Source organism: Cryptotermes secundus, unplaced genomic scaffold (assembly GCF_002891405.2).
Source record: "Cryptotermes secundus unplaced genomic scaffold, Csec_1.0 scaffold979, whole genome shotgun sequence".
Taxonomy (NCBI): domain Eukaryota; kingdom Metazoa; phylum Arthropoda; class Insecta; order Blattodea; family Kalotermitidae; genus Cryptotermes; species Cryptotermes secundus.
In genome coordinates this window covers 675,245-690,971 of record NW_019736411.1, presented here as the reverse complement: position 1 = coordinate 690,971, position 15,727 = coordinate 675,245, and the positions used below count along the sequence as shown (strand labels likewise).

At 38.4% G+C, this 15,727-nt stretch overlaps 1 long non-coding RNA gene across 1 annotated transcript in view; it reads left to right on the top strand.

The window, feature by feature from the left end:
- The first annotated feature begins 8,047 nt into the window (after positions 1–8,047).
- LOC117282746 overlaps positions 8,048–15,727 on the top strand; it is a 538,891-nt gene continuing 531,211 nt past the window's right edge. The window contains exon 1 of the long non-coding RNA XR_004513604.1: positions 8,048–8,377. This is a non-coding gene — a long non-coding RNA (uncharacterized LOC117282746). The remainder of the gene's footprint in view (positions 8,378–15,727) is intronic.

Here is a 15,727-nt window from a genome sequence, read left to right as displayed (position 1 = left end):
TTAATGACGTGGTGAGTCCCTTCCCCAGTGGGAGGTTCCTCATTAGTTTTCTTTTAGGTCAGCTGGCCAGTGTCTTCGGAGTCTTCGACTGTGCTGCGGTTCAACGAGTGGCTGTAGGATGTCGTTTGGGTGATTTGCTAATTTGTTGTGGTGTGAGGTACTTCTTTCTCTGATGATGTCCTTGATGTATGGTATATTTAGGCCTGTATGTAATGTTTGGTTGCTTACATACCAGGGTGCATTTGTTAAAATTTGAAGTATTTTTGATTGGCTTCTCTGGATTATTGATATATTTGATTTGCTGGCACAACCCCAGAGCTCAATTCCGTAAGCCCAGATTGGTTTCATTATTGTCTTATAAAGAAGGACTTTCTTTTCTATGGTTAGGTTGGATTTTCTTCCAATTAACCAGTTTAGCTCCTTGGTTTTTAGGTCTATCTGTTTGCGTTTTTTGATTACGTGGTCTTTCCAAGTGAGTCTACTATCCATATGGATTCCGAGATATTTAACGCTTGGAGACTGTGGGATATTGTTATTATACAGTCTTACTGTACTTACTTACGCTCTCGCCTAAGCGTGAAGTTCACTTGGACAGATTTAGTCTCGTTTATTTTAATTTTCCTTTTGTGTAGCCATACTTGTATTTGGTTAAAGTGGTTTTGTAGGATACTGGTGACCTTTGCTGGATCTGCATGGGTTACTAGGATGACTGTATCATCTGCAAAGGTTCCTGTGGTGGTGTTTTCATCGGTTGGTGGGTTCGCCGTATAGAGAAGGTATAAAAATGGTCCTACTACACTGCCTTGTGGTACCCCAGATTTTATAGGAAAGTTAATAGAAAAACTCTATACGTGGGAGTCAGTTATAGTGGACTGAGGAATGCGGTTCCTCGGTGAATATTTGTAGCCATTATTGGATATCACTTTGAATTTTTTATTTCGCAAGATAAATTAAAATTTTATAATTTAAACTTATTTTCAACATATTCTGGAATCAATGTCTCTTACTGCAGTTGCCTTTGTTATTAATGTTTCTAAGAGCACAGCGTTTCATGCGTCATAGGTTATTATGCGTTCTATGCACAACATGCAAGAAAGTGACGCCCATAAGGGTAATTATGTCTGTGTGTATATTTCAACTCAGAAACAACAACAATTTTGACGAAATTTGATTGTTTATGTTACTGAAGGTCAATCCTAGTCTGGAGATTCAATTCATTATAAACAGCAATATTATTCTGTCGGTCACACCAACTTGTGAGGTGGAAGCAAGACCGGCTCCACTAGCGAATTGCGGTAAGCACGTTAACCAGTAGCAGTCATCATATTAACCACAGTAACAATGAGAATAGTGGTAACAATAGAAAGAACTGTAAAGATAGTACAGAAATAAATATCCTAGTCGGCTTTTAAGCTCTATAAAGTGGTCGTGTACTCGAATAGTAAGTCAAAGTGTCAAAGTGCTAGGAATATGTGTGGAAGCTGTGAGCACATTTACATTATAATTATTATTATTATTATTTTACCTCCTCTCAATATGTATGTTTAAATGTTTTTCTGGTCATCCAAACTATTAAAAATTTACTTGAATTTCAATCAACCAGTAAATCAGTCATCTACTAAAATATCGGGAATATAATGGCTTCCTCGAAAGCAAGAGTCCTTAGTTTTCTGTTCCATGGACCGGCAACATGAAACACAAATGTAACAGGATCGCCCCTCTTTATCTTAGAAAATCTTTCAAACAATCCGAACCCATGAAATTTTCAACGCGTATTTCAAATCACTATTCAGGCTCTCACCTGGAAGTTCTGAAGAAACCTACGAAAGTAATCTCTCAGGATATTCGGTATTGGGCACAGATTTGAACTAGGTACTTCAGGAATAAAGTCTTAAGAGAGATGGCAGGAAGGCATATTATTATTTGGGTATTAAATTAACTGCTGATTACAATGGATTCAGTTTGTCTTATTATCCGATGTTACGTATATACACATATAAANCTGGATCTGCCGGGCTCAGGATAGGGACCAGTGGAGGCTCTTGTGACGACGGCAAAGAACCTTCGGGTTCCATAAGATGCTTGGAAGTTCTTGAGTAGCTGTACAATTGACGGTTCCTGGAGAAGGGCTCAGCTCCATGTGTGTGAGTGAGAGTGAGTGATTTACACCGCTGTGAATCCCTGTGACGGTCAAGACCATGCTGCCTGCGTAACCGAATTTCATCCGAAATATATTTTCATTCGGAAGAAGAAATTACGGACTAGAATAAAATAAATCGACTATGACATCATATAGGTTAGCACATTTTTCTTTTTAATTCACAACTGTTCTTGTTATATGAACTGTAGAGCCCACCGATAAGGCCATTCACGGAATGAAATATTATTCTTGGCATTACAAGGACAAAATGCTTATTATGGATTGCATAAGATTCGATTAATTAAATTGTGGCACTGGGTGGGAAATGGACTCGAGTATATGAAATTACAAGAAAATAAACTAGCATGTAATTTCTTAAACTGAAAAAATAAAGCAATGAAACTATTTTATCAAAGAAATTTAGAAATAGTACATCTTGTAATTAGCCCTTCAAGAATCCTTGCTAGCAAGTGAGGGTAGGACAATCTTGCCTCTGCAAGCTCTTTATTGTAAGAACTCACTAAAAACGCACTCTTTGTCAACATAAATTTTTGCATAGTAAAATCTGCCAACAGATAAACAAATTTGTTTCAAGCAACCTTCTCCACAAAGCAAGCATTAGTAAAAGAAAGATTAGTATCATGGCTTAGCTTTGTGGTTATGCGCTACGAAAATATATGGTACACGTTTCTCCAAAACAGCAACAAGAAACGGACAGGGCGTGTGAATGCATCGAAACACTTGTATAGGAATGCAGACAACGCTGTATCTAAAACGGGATGTATCAAAATTCTACACGATTAATTGGATTAATTCTTAACTGTCTATTTATTTTTGGACGTAATTGCTATAATAATATGTTCAGTACAACATACATTATGACCTGCTGCAGAATTAACAGTTTAAATTCAAAATCTCTCCGAGTGTGTGTGTGTGTGTGTATGTGTATAAGGTAAGGTAAAGTTGTCCCTGTGCTTAACTTACTAAGCACTTCACCATGAAGGCATATGGTGGAGTGGATGTAGAGGCCCACATTTTCTTGACCTCGACACTAGCTGGACGTGAGTGGTCAGCTTAATCCAAAGGGGAAGGACAATAGATCATTGAAGGAGGCAGTGCTAGGGTCGGATTTTATGGCCCACCCCTTATACACATGCACATACATACATACATATACAATTCAAACATCTGCATAATACACATACCCTTACTAAAAGAGTGTCTTATTGAACTGTTGTATATTTACTTTTATGATTTAATTGTTTCATAAATTTAAAATGTGAGCCAAAGTTTAAGAAGGAATTGTTTCAAAAATTGATTTCACCATAACATTTGGAATACCACTTCTCATCTGATGTTATTCTTTTTTTATTTATATTAAATAAGCATAAGGAATAGAACCTGTCGATATTTAAAAGCGTTATGTTGGCAGCCCTTGAGAATCTTATAGCAAGAGCCGCCATTTGTTACCTTCACTAATGGCGTTACTGTAGCCATGGAGCAGTGGAGCGTGCAGCAGTGTGCGCTTATTGTTGAAATGTTTTCAAAAATGTTGACTCTGTTGTTAACGCGGCGAATGTTTCGCAGGCGCTTCAACGTTGCTGGTCACGGAAAAGTTCCTGGCCGCAATGCCATACAATTATATAGGTATAAAACTTCAGAACGAGTGCTTCCGCAGGCAGTGTACATTGCCACATAACACTGAGGCTGTGAGGCAGTTATTCATATGGAGTCCGAGGCGTTCTTTTGCTGTAGGAATATCCGCTCGCAGCGTGAGGAAAATTCTAGATATGGATCTGAACTCCCATCCGTACAAAATGGTGGCGGTGCAAGGGTTAACCGAACGTGACATGGCAAACCGTGGCACGGTAGCTGAGAGTTTAATCGGAATTTCGTTCGGCGGTGTTATTTATCCTTATGACACGTGAAGCACACTTCCTCTCATCTGGCTATGTCCACAAACAGAAATTTCGCTGTTGAGCAGAGGAAAACCCACAGCGGCTCCATCAACGGCCTCTTCACAGTGCACGTGTGATCACATGGTGTGGGGTGGCACACTTCGGAGTCACAGGCCCTTATGGGACGTGCAGTTACAGTCACATCTGCTCGTTATGCTGAAATGTTACGGGACTTCCTCACACAAGAACTGAGTAGCAGTGAAACTCAACTCTCGACCATGTGTTCCAGCAAAATCGTGCAACTGCCCATACAGTGAGAGCATCCGTGGGGCTCGTTCAGGAAATATTTCCGGAGTGCGTTACTTCACTGCGCAGCGAGCCTCCATTGCCTGCCCTTCTGCCTGATCTCCCTGCCGGTGATTATTTCCTTTGGACGCAACCCAAAGCGAAAGTGTACACCATTCGACCACGAACCAACGATGATTTCAAGCTGGCAATCTGGAAGCAAATTTCAGCGATACCAGAAAACATGTTGAGGCGAGCACTGGGAAACCTGTGAACAAGGTTGCAAGTGCGTGTACGCAACAAGCAACATCTTAGTGATGTGCAGTTCAAAATGAAATAAAGAGAACCGAATAATATGTATGTGTAATAAAACGCCATTCAATTTTCACTCATTTTGTAACAATAGATTAAAATTTAAAATTAAAATTTCACTGTTTTCTATACTTCAGAAAATTGATGGGCTCCTTTCTCGCACTCTATATAAGTCGGAAGAAATTTTCCCTTAACTGTTTAATTACTTTCATCAGTTAAATCTTGAGGTAAAAGGTCTTTCGTCGTTCTAGGTCAATTATTATCGATGATATTCTAATTGGGAATTTTACAGTTAAATTTATACTCATATTTTAATTTTGATTTATTTAATATATGCTGAAGTAGCATATATACAATTTTAATTCTAAATATAGTTAGTACATACTGTATATGCAGATGAAATACATACGAAACAGCACTATGAGCTATTTGTATCATACATTCATAATATAGATTTTAAAGGGTTCTGACCATGGTGGATGACACACAGAATTACTGGGAATTTGGACTTTTTCTATCGTCCGGAATTCTAGGTAATAATTACCCCAGTAATTCTGCTATTCATAATATAATTCACAAAAACGAGAGTACTTTTTTTTCTGTCTTCTGTAACGCCTCCATTCAGAAAATTCCAAAATGATCAGGTTGAGGAAAGTCTAGTCTAAAGTCATGAAAAATAATCAAACTTATAATGAAGTTGTAAGATTTGAGGTTTTCACGGCGGTGACTATGAAGAAAGCAGTCTTATGGAATGTGGCGCCGTGTAGATGTGGTGTTAACCGACGTTTCGGGGGAAAGTATCATCTCCATCTTCAGGGTAGACAAAACCCTGCTTCTGTCCGAGCCCCTTTTCCCCTCCCCCTCCACTGATTTCCCATGTAGACTTGCCCCCCCCTTCACTGATCTCACATAGCTGTGTATATTTCCAACACCAGTCTGCTTGCACTGGTTCTCACGGTCTCTTCGCTTGCGGACTTTCTTATTTTTCCTTCTACGCTGAACATGGAGGCGATACGATCCTCCGAAACGTCGGTTAACACCACATCTACACGGTGTCACATCCCAGAATACTGCTTTCTTGTAATGAAGTTAATCCAAGTGCATATGTTCTGAAATTATACAGTAATATAAACATGTGAGTATATGTATAATGACAACAAATAAAATTCGGGTTCATGATGAAAAGAAGATAAGAGCACATGCAAGAAATCTTGTTATTCCAGTAACTATTTTGTCTTACTTTTATGCGTAAAATAGAATTTCCCAAATTGTCACATGGATTTGAACCCTTGCTTCCTATTCTGAAGGTACAGAATTGTAACACATTTTACGTCACATTAAGCTTGTAGTTTTGCATTATTTTTCTTCTTCTCTTTACATTTAGGTAAAGTGTAGGAACTTGTAAATAGAGTCAAGCAGCCGGAGGGTGAAACTGACCACTCATTCGCATGCAGTGCCGAGATCTAGAATGCTTAGAGCAGCATACAATGTCTTCTTGTATATGTCATTCTTTAGAGGATGATTTCTGAACATAAAATATTATAAAATTCATATGAATATGTTAAATGCGGAAAATCCTTTAAAATTTATAGCCTTTATAAAATATCGCTTTCTGACTTCATACTCCGAAAATCAGACATTCTGCGAGTAATACAATTCTATTTGTGTTGTGTGGTCATCGTAAATATTTATAGTGCAAAGGAAGAATTTTCAGAAACATTTTACATGTGTGATACGCACACTTGAAGAAAGGTCAAACATATTCATAAGTGACAAACCCATCTTCTCGTTAGAGAGGAAGTTACTATGCTACTATGACGCCAAGATTTCAGTTGAAAAAAAAAATTCTGGTAGTGAGTCTCACTGGGCTTGGCGCCAAGACAAACTGATTGGAGGTAAACCACAAGTCGGAAAATAACTTTGACTCTGACTTTGAGCTTGTTCAATATGTGAAGAGAAAACTTGGTTGGAGGAAGATTTCGGAAATTAAGGACGTAGGCGGACAGTGTTAAAATCTTTTACCAGGAAAATTCTAGTTAAGACAGAAAAGACTTTTTGTGTGCTGTAGTTACAGTGATATTTTGATTGTGTAATTCCGTGAGACTGCTATAGTCATGTGTAATTACGAACAGGAAGTGGTCAATAAATCCAATATTCCGTCCAAAATCCCATCTAGAGTCACTCCTAACTTGACAATGTGAAACTCTACACATATTAAAGCAGATTCATAAGGTTCGTTATACTTCTACAATTATTTCATTGCTTTCAATATTTATCTTACTAACAAGATTGTGTTTCAGCCTCTTGAGTTCCATCATATTACTGAAATTAATAATATGTGGAAACCTCAGCATTATTGTTTGCTATACAAAATTTATAACGTCATAATAAAACTGAAAACTATGTTTTAAGTAGCTTTCAAGTGCAAATGCTGAACAGATTCATGACGTTTAATACAAATATATCTGATGGAAACAGATTTTTCATTGCATTTCAGTATTGTTATATTGCAGGCATGTCCAACTCGTCGATCACGATTTACCGGTCGATCGTGGGACGATTTTTGTTCGATCTCATAGGCTTATAAGGAAATTACCCATTGAGCAAGGCATCTCTTGAAAATGAGATATTAACCTTTAAAAATAATATTTTTCTGAAGACTCGTGTTGGACAAGTATCGTTTTGGAAGTTAGTGCCTAGACACAAATTTCCAAACTTAAAAAGATGCAAAGAAATTGTACACTCCCTTTTCGGTTCAACTTATTTGTGTGAATCTGCGTTTTCTTACATAAAAATGACAAAGAGTAAACAACGTTCCAACATGACACATGAACGTCTCCAGGACTGAATGAAATTGGCCCTCAACCAGTATTCACATGAACTTCCAACAGCTGGTGGATGAAATGCAGACCCAGGTGTCTCACTAACGAATAAGGTAAGTCTGTACTTTCAATGTACGTATGTTGCTTTTACGACAAACATCATGTGTCATGTTATCTTTACCAATATTTTTGCTTAAAGCGAGGTCGTAGATCACTGGCAGTTTTGACACTAAAAAGTCGATCAGAGTCTGTTTGAAGTTGGACATGCCTGTTTTATTGGATTGATATAAACGAAATGTGCACTGCTGAGAAACTTTCTCCTGATAATGAGTGAATTGATATTAGTAAGACGCATTACTAAAAACGGAGTAAGAACCGTTGCAGTACAAGAGACCAGGGTGACAAAATTGTTCTGTGAAATCAGCATTCCGGAGACCTGGTATGCGTAGACCATTATAGTGGATAGTAGATAGCTTTTTTACCTACGGAGCTCTCGGCAGTGGTTGCGGACATTTTGCAGCGACATCTGAACACTGCAAATGATGAAAGCATGATGAAATCCGTGACGTTATGCTGGCTATGTTGCCAGCCAATAGCATTATGTTGTAAGGCCGTAGTTCCTTCAGTGCGTGTAAGGACGGTACTGGTAGGAAGTTTTAATTTGTTTGTTAGTGCAAGTTTTCTGATCAAAGTGACTTGAATTCAGTTTTGATAAGAACATGAAGTGATATCTTTGATGTGTAAGACAACAGCTGTGTTTATAAAGCCATTGCAACATAGGTGAAGTGCTGTGTAATATAAAACCGATCAGACTGCTGGACTCTGCGTCTGGAATAGTGGTTCGGGATGAGTCATGTGCGGTCATGTTTGTCTAGCTTCAGCTCTTGTGGGGCTTGTGGGTGATGGTGAACCGATTTCAGGTAAGGAGAAGACAGTCAAGTTACTACGCAGTATAATGCAGTTTTGTAGGGAATAGTGCTGTAATTTTGAAAATCCAGCTTGCAGTCTTAGTTCTCATACACAGTTATGAAGGAGAATTTTCAGCAAATATTCTTTTAAAATCAATATTCCATTACTTTCAGTAAACAGGTACATATGCCTAATGGTTAGTTTTAAGAATATTCGTTAATTTAATGAAAGGCAGTTATTCGTTTGGTACGCAAATCATGCCCAATTGGCAGTCAGCGCCCATCACAGTGGCCACGCGAAGTCATGAACTGTCTTCGATCGCTCGAACGCCGAGATCATGGGTTCGAATCCCGCTCAAAGCGTGGATGTCTGTGTACGTTTATTCTGTGTCTGTGTTGTCCAGTGTGTAAGTAGAGGCCTTGGGACGTCAACGGTAATGTTATTTTAAAGCCTGGATTTTCAGAATAGTTCACCTTATTTTTTAACATTTTCTAGATCAAAGATTGTGTTAGAGTTTGGAAAGTCGCTTAATATTCTAATAAAAGCCTAGAATACAAATTTCACATACGTTTCTTGATACCGGATGATCGCAAGGATCTGTTATAATTTTATTTTTATTTCTTTTACGGTCTGTCGTATCATAACGTCGATGGTCCCATTACCTCAATCTTACATAATTATGCAATGTTAAAGCAACTGATTTCTAACCCTAATGTCTTTGTTTGATATATGTAATCTTGCAATATTTTGTAAGGAACATTATTACATATTTCGTGAGATCACAGTCCTACAGTTCTCTGTAATCTGAGGAATGAAACCGATTATTGTTCACATTTCGTGTGTTTAGAGCTTAGTCCCTTCGTGTGATACCACAAACCGACAGACCGGTACGGATCCCAGTCTGAAACGCAATGAGTGAAGGAACTGGATGTTTTTCTTCTTTCTCTCATTCAGAATTTCCCTTGTGCCTATTTGTTTTATATAATGTGTCATAGAAACTTACTGACAGATGATTTTCTCAGACGCCCTCAGGAATATTATCATCATTGTGGTTCTAATACAATTACCTATTTATCTCAACATATATTGAATTTCTTGTTATCACGCCTGATCATCTCCGAGACATCATTTGGTAGTCAAGTGAATATGCTAAGGGATTTTATATAATTGTAGACTAGACTCCAGATATAAATTACCTGGAAGAGTTTAGAATTATTGTAAGAAAATCGAAAAAAATGAAGAAATCAGTGACCCTTCCTCTCTTTCATGTCTGTAGAGTCCGATGTCTCTGAACATCCAGTGCAAATTGTCTCAGAAGTGATAGAAGCGCTGGGATTAATTATTAATGACTTCAGAAGTAGGAAATCCGATAACGCTGCCTGGCGAACACTCAGGCTTGCAAGCAAGAATAAAAAATGAATGACTCTCAGATCTCTACATTCTAATTCAAAGTCATTATTTAAATAGAGCAACGAGATCTTACCAAGGCACTACGAAGTCTTTCTGATTTTGTTAGAATATTTACACGCTTTACTCGGCAACTTCACATCGATGGAATGTGCCAAAATCGCACGGACAGCAAAAGAAAATTTTAGCGCATTAACTATGTAAGATTGTCTGCAAGATCCTATGTCATTTTGCCTTTTAAAATAGTTTCGATGAAATTAGAACTCTCTCCATGATGAAGCATTAACAGAGAATGAGAAGCCTCTTGCAAAGGCCGAAACAATTCTACAGCAAAAGTTTGGAGAGTATGATAATGCTGTCGCGTCAGTTTTGTGGCATCTTTTGACACAAATCTGCAGTAGAAATGAGGTGACCCATTGGTTTGCTGTACAATTGTTGGCTTCTCCGAAGGATTTCGTCATTTTAGTAAGAAATGATTATACGCCTGCTGAAAAGGAATATTTTTCTTTAACGGAATATGTCAATCCTGATGAATCCTCAAATGGGATATTGTTAAGGGGAAAAAATCATTGGAGCTATGAACAACGGAATTATTTTAGAAGGGAAACAAAGGCCAATCGCTGAATTTGTTAACATGATTTGTGAAGAATTTGCTGCACAATAAAATAATAAATAAATTTTGTACTTATTTAAAGTACCTTTCCCTTGCAGAATTGATGAGGTGATTTTTCAAGCCGAGCTCTTATTTGATCTAACTTTCCTTCGCGTTTTACTCAGTACTGATATTTTGGTTTTCTGTCTATTAACAAGCTATTTTATTTTCTCTGACAAGATTGTGAATGATGTTCCTCTGCCGAACTCGAAATCGGGAAACTTTGTTCTGAATTTCCTCTGCTTGTACCCACCAAAGTCAGGGTTCATATAGTATTCACATAACTTCACCATTTCCTAGAGAAACGAAACCCAGCGCCAGTCACAACATGAATCTCTCCCGTCACAGTTGCTGCTGCTTCATGGGGATAGGCGGAAAACACTGCATTGTCCTTTCATAACACAAAATTAGTGTTTCATCTTAGCCCAGAAATAATCTCACAGTAGAATAATCCTCAACTAGATGCATTGGTTGAATTATTTTCGCTCAGACATCTTCTGCATACGTCGTTTCGTCAAAACCTGTCAGTGTTTGCAAAAAGTGAATTTGAATATTGAATTAGCCTTATACATGATTGTTAAAATTTAAATATTGATGTCAGAACTAAATTTTAAACTTAGACATACAGACGTATTGTACATCTGTGATTATAGAAGCCACTTGTGCCCCTTTAACTTCCTCCATATTCCTGTGTATGAGCTTCTTTCGTCAATTCTCTGTAGTTCGAAAATGAAATCAAGAACTGTTGACACGGAAAGGTTAATATACTGACCGATAGGTAATATCTTGGGAGAACGCATGAGAATACTAAAACACCACAGTCACAAAGCACAAAAATTAGTGTGTGTTTAGTTTTGAAAAGGATTCTGACATTTAAACGATTCCCAACTGAGTAGACGTTTACCTCAAGATGGAGATAGAACCCAGTCTACAAAATGTTGTGTTTTAACCAAAAACGGTGCTGTGTATAATTTCCAAAAACTCAGTTATTGTAAAGAGTTTGTCGTTTATGAGATTCATGATGTTATTTTCACTTACACCAATCTTCGAAATTATTTTATCTCATAATTATTTTCCACAGTGTCCAGTTCTGTAGGTAAATAACTAACATATCGAATTATTGCAAAACGATGTGTAAGTGAAGCAAGTTTCCTAAAGTTGTTACGAACATATCTGCAGATATTTTCAAAATAAATTATTGCAATAGATCTATAGTAATATGAGTCTTTTGGGTCTGTATATATTTCAGAAACCAAAATGCCCAACATTCTTATTTCACTTCATTTCGTAGAGAATTTTGCCCAGAACAATATTCCTTATTGATGTCATTCGGGTGACAAAGAACTAAACTGTAATTCATTTTCGTATCGGTGAGTGACAACATAAAATTAACATCTGAAGTCAAAATGCAAGAAAAAACTTGTCTGTATGATAATTACACTGTGCATTAAGCTGCCATCTCGTGGCTAGGACATTAACTACACGATGTTCTGCAAAGAGACCAACGTAGTTCTACAAGTTGCTGAAAGATTGCACTACTATGAGACACGCAGCGCCAATCAATAAGACGAAAAAAAAAGGGGGGGGGGATTTCGACTCTCCAACCTCGGTAAAGCTACACGTTTCTTTATTGGCGAACGCAGTTTTGACGTAATCAAGCAAGAAACAGAGCAGGAGCTTATGTTGCTGCTAAATACTGCTGGGAGAAATAATATTAATTCGTAATGAAGTTATGACGTGCAATGCTAAATAAAAAAACAAATGAAAGTTTTTCATGGTTTATCACTGTTAAATGGAACTCAGTCGGTGTAGTGATTAGGCTGGATGATACAGGAAGCTGGAAACTATTCCCGGCAGAGCCAGGAGATTTCAGATTTTTGCACATTGTCAGGATGGCACTTGCGCCAATCCAGTGAGTACCGGGCGTCCTTCCAACTTATGTAAAGTGGCCAGGGAGTGAAGCTGACCATTCAACTCTGTTTATTGCCTAAGTTAAGTATGCGTGGAGCTATTCTTCAATTCCCACATGCAACTTGCTGGCTTGGTGCTTGCTTAAAGGCAAGGGCGATATTACCGTTAAGTTATTTTTACACTAGACTGCATTAACTCTTCCATAGCAGTTAATTTCAATGAATGGTAAACTAGTTCCGATTTTGCTTCCCGTCCGTTTCGCTTACATTTTCGTTGCGTCTACATACATGTAATTAATAATAAGTATTAGTGACTCATATGACCGGATATAGATTTGAATGTTTTCGTGTTATAATTAAGTCGTATGTAACTGAGAGCCGGTCACGGTAGCCGAGCGGTCTAAGGCATGAACTGTTTTCGCTCGCTCGGAAACCGGAATCGTGGGTTCGATTCCCACACGAGGCATGGATGTTTTGTATGTGTATGCGTTTATTCTGTGTTATGTGTTTGGGTAGAGACCTTGCGACGTGCTGATAACCCGTCGAAGGAATTCTACGGTCTGTACAAGTGATGAATGAAACAAATCAGCCCTATGCTCCAAAGTGGGAGCAAGAGGAGAGAAACAAATTGTAACCGAGAAATGACACCCAGTCAAGTTGACACAGGCGACAATGCTGATGACTTTTATTCAGGAGGATTCTGCTTCGAATCTTGGCCAGGAAGCCGACTGTTTTGAGAGGTACTCTAGTCCCTCCAGCTCAGTACAGGGATGGTAGACATATATAACGGTTATATTATGATCTGAACATTTTAGGTTAGTTTCGAAGTAATTTCGAGAACCACCTGTTAATTTCCTGTTCATCTTTCAGTGGGTAACAGGTTCCTGTGTGAGTTGTTTTAAATACACGTTGTTGGGTATGGTTATTGCACTTGTATAAAAGCCAGTTTAACCATTATTATACCCGAAAACAACAGGTTCTTGAGTACCAGACTAACCTTAATTCATTTTGATAATTTGAGACGCTCTTCATATTTAACAAGTGGACATCTTTCTGCTCCAATTCATAAGAGTTACACTAGACGACTGAAGAAATCGATAGCCTATGTCGAATTCCCGGGGCTTTGGATAGGCAATTCACGTCTACCATCTACCGGAGATGTGTGGTACTTCTTATTTTTAAGTGAATTTTCAATTAAATGAAGTGAAGTTTGCCTAAAAAAACGTCATGTATCTCGAAAGCAATATTACGAAAAATAACTTCTTTCTGTTGAACGAGATATTCAGTACGTCAATTATGATTCCCAGTACTTATTGGAAATAGAGCCTAGTAGCATCACAGTGATGATGTAAGGATGTGTCACTGTCTGGTGATGGCACATCCTCAGAGATAGTTTAGATGCAATATCAGGATAAAATACCCTTGTTTCTACTTATGATACTGCTACTTTGCAAGAATAACAATATGGAAGTACGTTGCAGAAGAAGGTTCTAAATATACTTTCAAAATGAAGCATGCCGCCTTCGTCATCTTATGAAGTTAGAGACAGCTTTTTTCTTTAATTCTCTTAGTGGGGGGTGGAGTCCAACTGCGTCCACTCGGCACTGCGGCCACTGATTGGCCTACTGTAACCTGTCGCGGGTGATTATGACGATGGAGAATTTAGTGGAATGAAGATTGGCAGGGGAAACCGAAGTACTCGGAGAAAACCCGCCCAAACGTCACTTTGTACACCACAAATTCCACTTGACCAGACCCCGGGATCGAACCCGGGCCGCCGCGGTGGGAAGCCAGTGACTAACCGCTTGAGCTATGGCGCGGCCTACAGGTCTAGCGGCAGCTTAGTGAACTCCAATTCCTTGTATCTCATTCCTGAACCCTAATTCAAGTTCTACAAGGAGTTTCTTTATCAGACGCCTAAAACCAGCATGGCTGAATGAACTCCGATTAGTATGCGACCGTGCATTTAGATAAAGAGACCATGATAATCATTTCTTGACTCCTGTTTGCTTCCCACTCAGCAGTGGAGAAATAGATATAAAAACAAAACAATAATATCTCTTCTTCCATGCTCGGGAGTAAAACTATGGGGTCTACACTTGGAATATTGAAACAGACGTCGTTATTATCCCCGACGATGGAAATTGTGGTGGTTACTTGCACTGGAGACAGATATAAAGATAGTTTTCAAAATATCGCTTCATATCTTGTCAACGGTTTATAGCTCTATCATAATTTACTGAAATGCGACAGTTTAAATATATATATATAAAACAAAATTTCTTTCAATATTAAGAACGGAATTTTGATGCTTTAAGATTCTCCAAGTGTAAGCCCCACATTAAGGCATTTTTATGCCACAAGACGGGATTGATGAGATCGACCGAGCCATCGATCTTCCATGTATAGATGCTCTATTTCTAAAAAGAAACTAACAAAATATACAAAGACTGTGACTCATTGAACATTGAATTCCCATTCATCTTTCAGTAGAAGAGACGAAAAGAGTTTGAGTGAGGGTATTATGCAGGATCCGTGTGAAGACTGACATCTGGCGGTTGCTTGCGAGATTTGTCAGCATCATTGTACTGAGAGTTTAACCATGTTCTTCTTGCAAACTCAGTCTGCAGCTTCGGTTTGCCCACCCGTTCAACGTTCAACAGAATCCAAGAGCCAGAAAGAAAAAAGAAAACCCTCATGATCGAGCAGGCTGGCTCTTTTGTTAAGGGGGTGTTTCATGAGTTCTCCCCGAGGGAGATGTTCAGACAACACCCCCCCTCCCCCATACCACGCGTAACAAAGTTGTCGATGTTCTCTGACTCGCTTGAACTGGGAGAATAGGGAGATGTGAAAGAAGGGTTCCCCACGGGAAGCTGGCCTCTCAGTAAAAGGATGGCCCGTAGTCTGAGAGCATCTACCGGCCCAAGAGAGAATTACTGATTAGTAAAGAAGTTGCAAGAAAAACTTCAGACCAACAAAATCCAAATTAATCAACAAATACACTTCTTTGCTTTCTCTTTCCGAATGTTGCTCAGACCAGACCGGCTGATGGCGATTAAAATTTTCCATCACAATAAAGTAACACTGGAATGTCGAAAACTTCTTTATATATTTCTCCATCTTAGGAGGTGTTTCGAAATTCCGATGGCCACATTACATAGTAAAATGATACAATATTAAATTGCTCGACAGTCTGATTACTAACATACCTATTGAATTAATCTTCACTCCGAGTGCTCCACAATCTCATATGGTGAAATTTAATAATATTATGTTTTTCATGACCATACTGCCCTACCATATATCAGTTTAAAGAGTTGATATTAATTTAAATGTTTTTCAAATTTCGTGAGTTGGAGTGAGATTCAGTTCACTTTGTACGTCGGAGACTA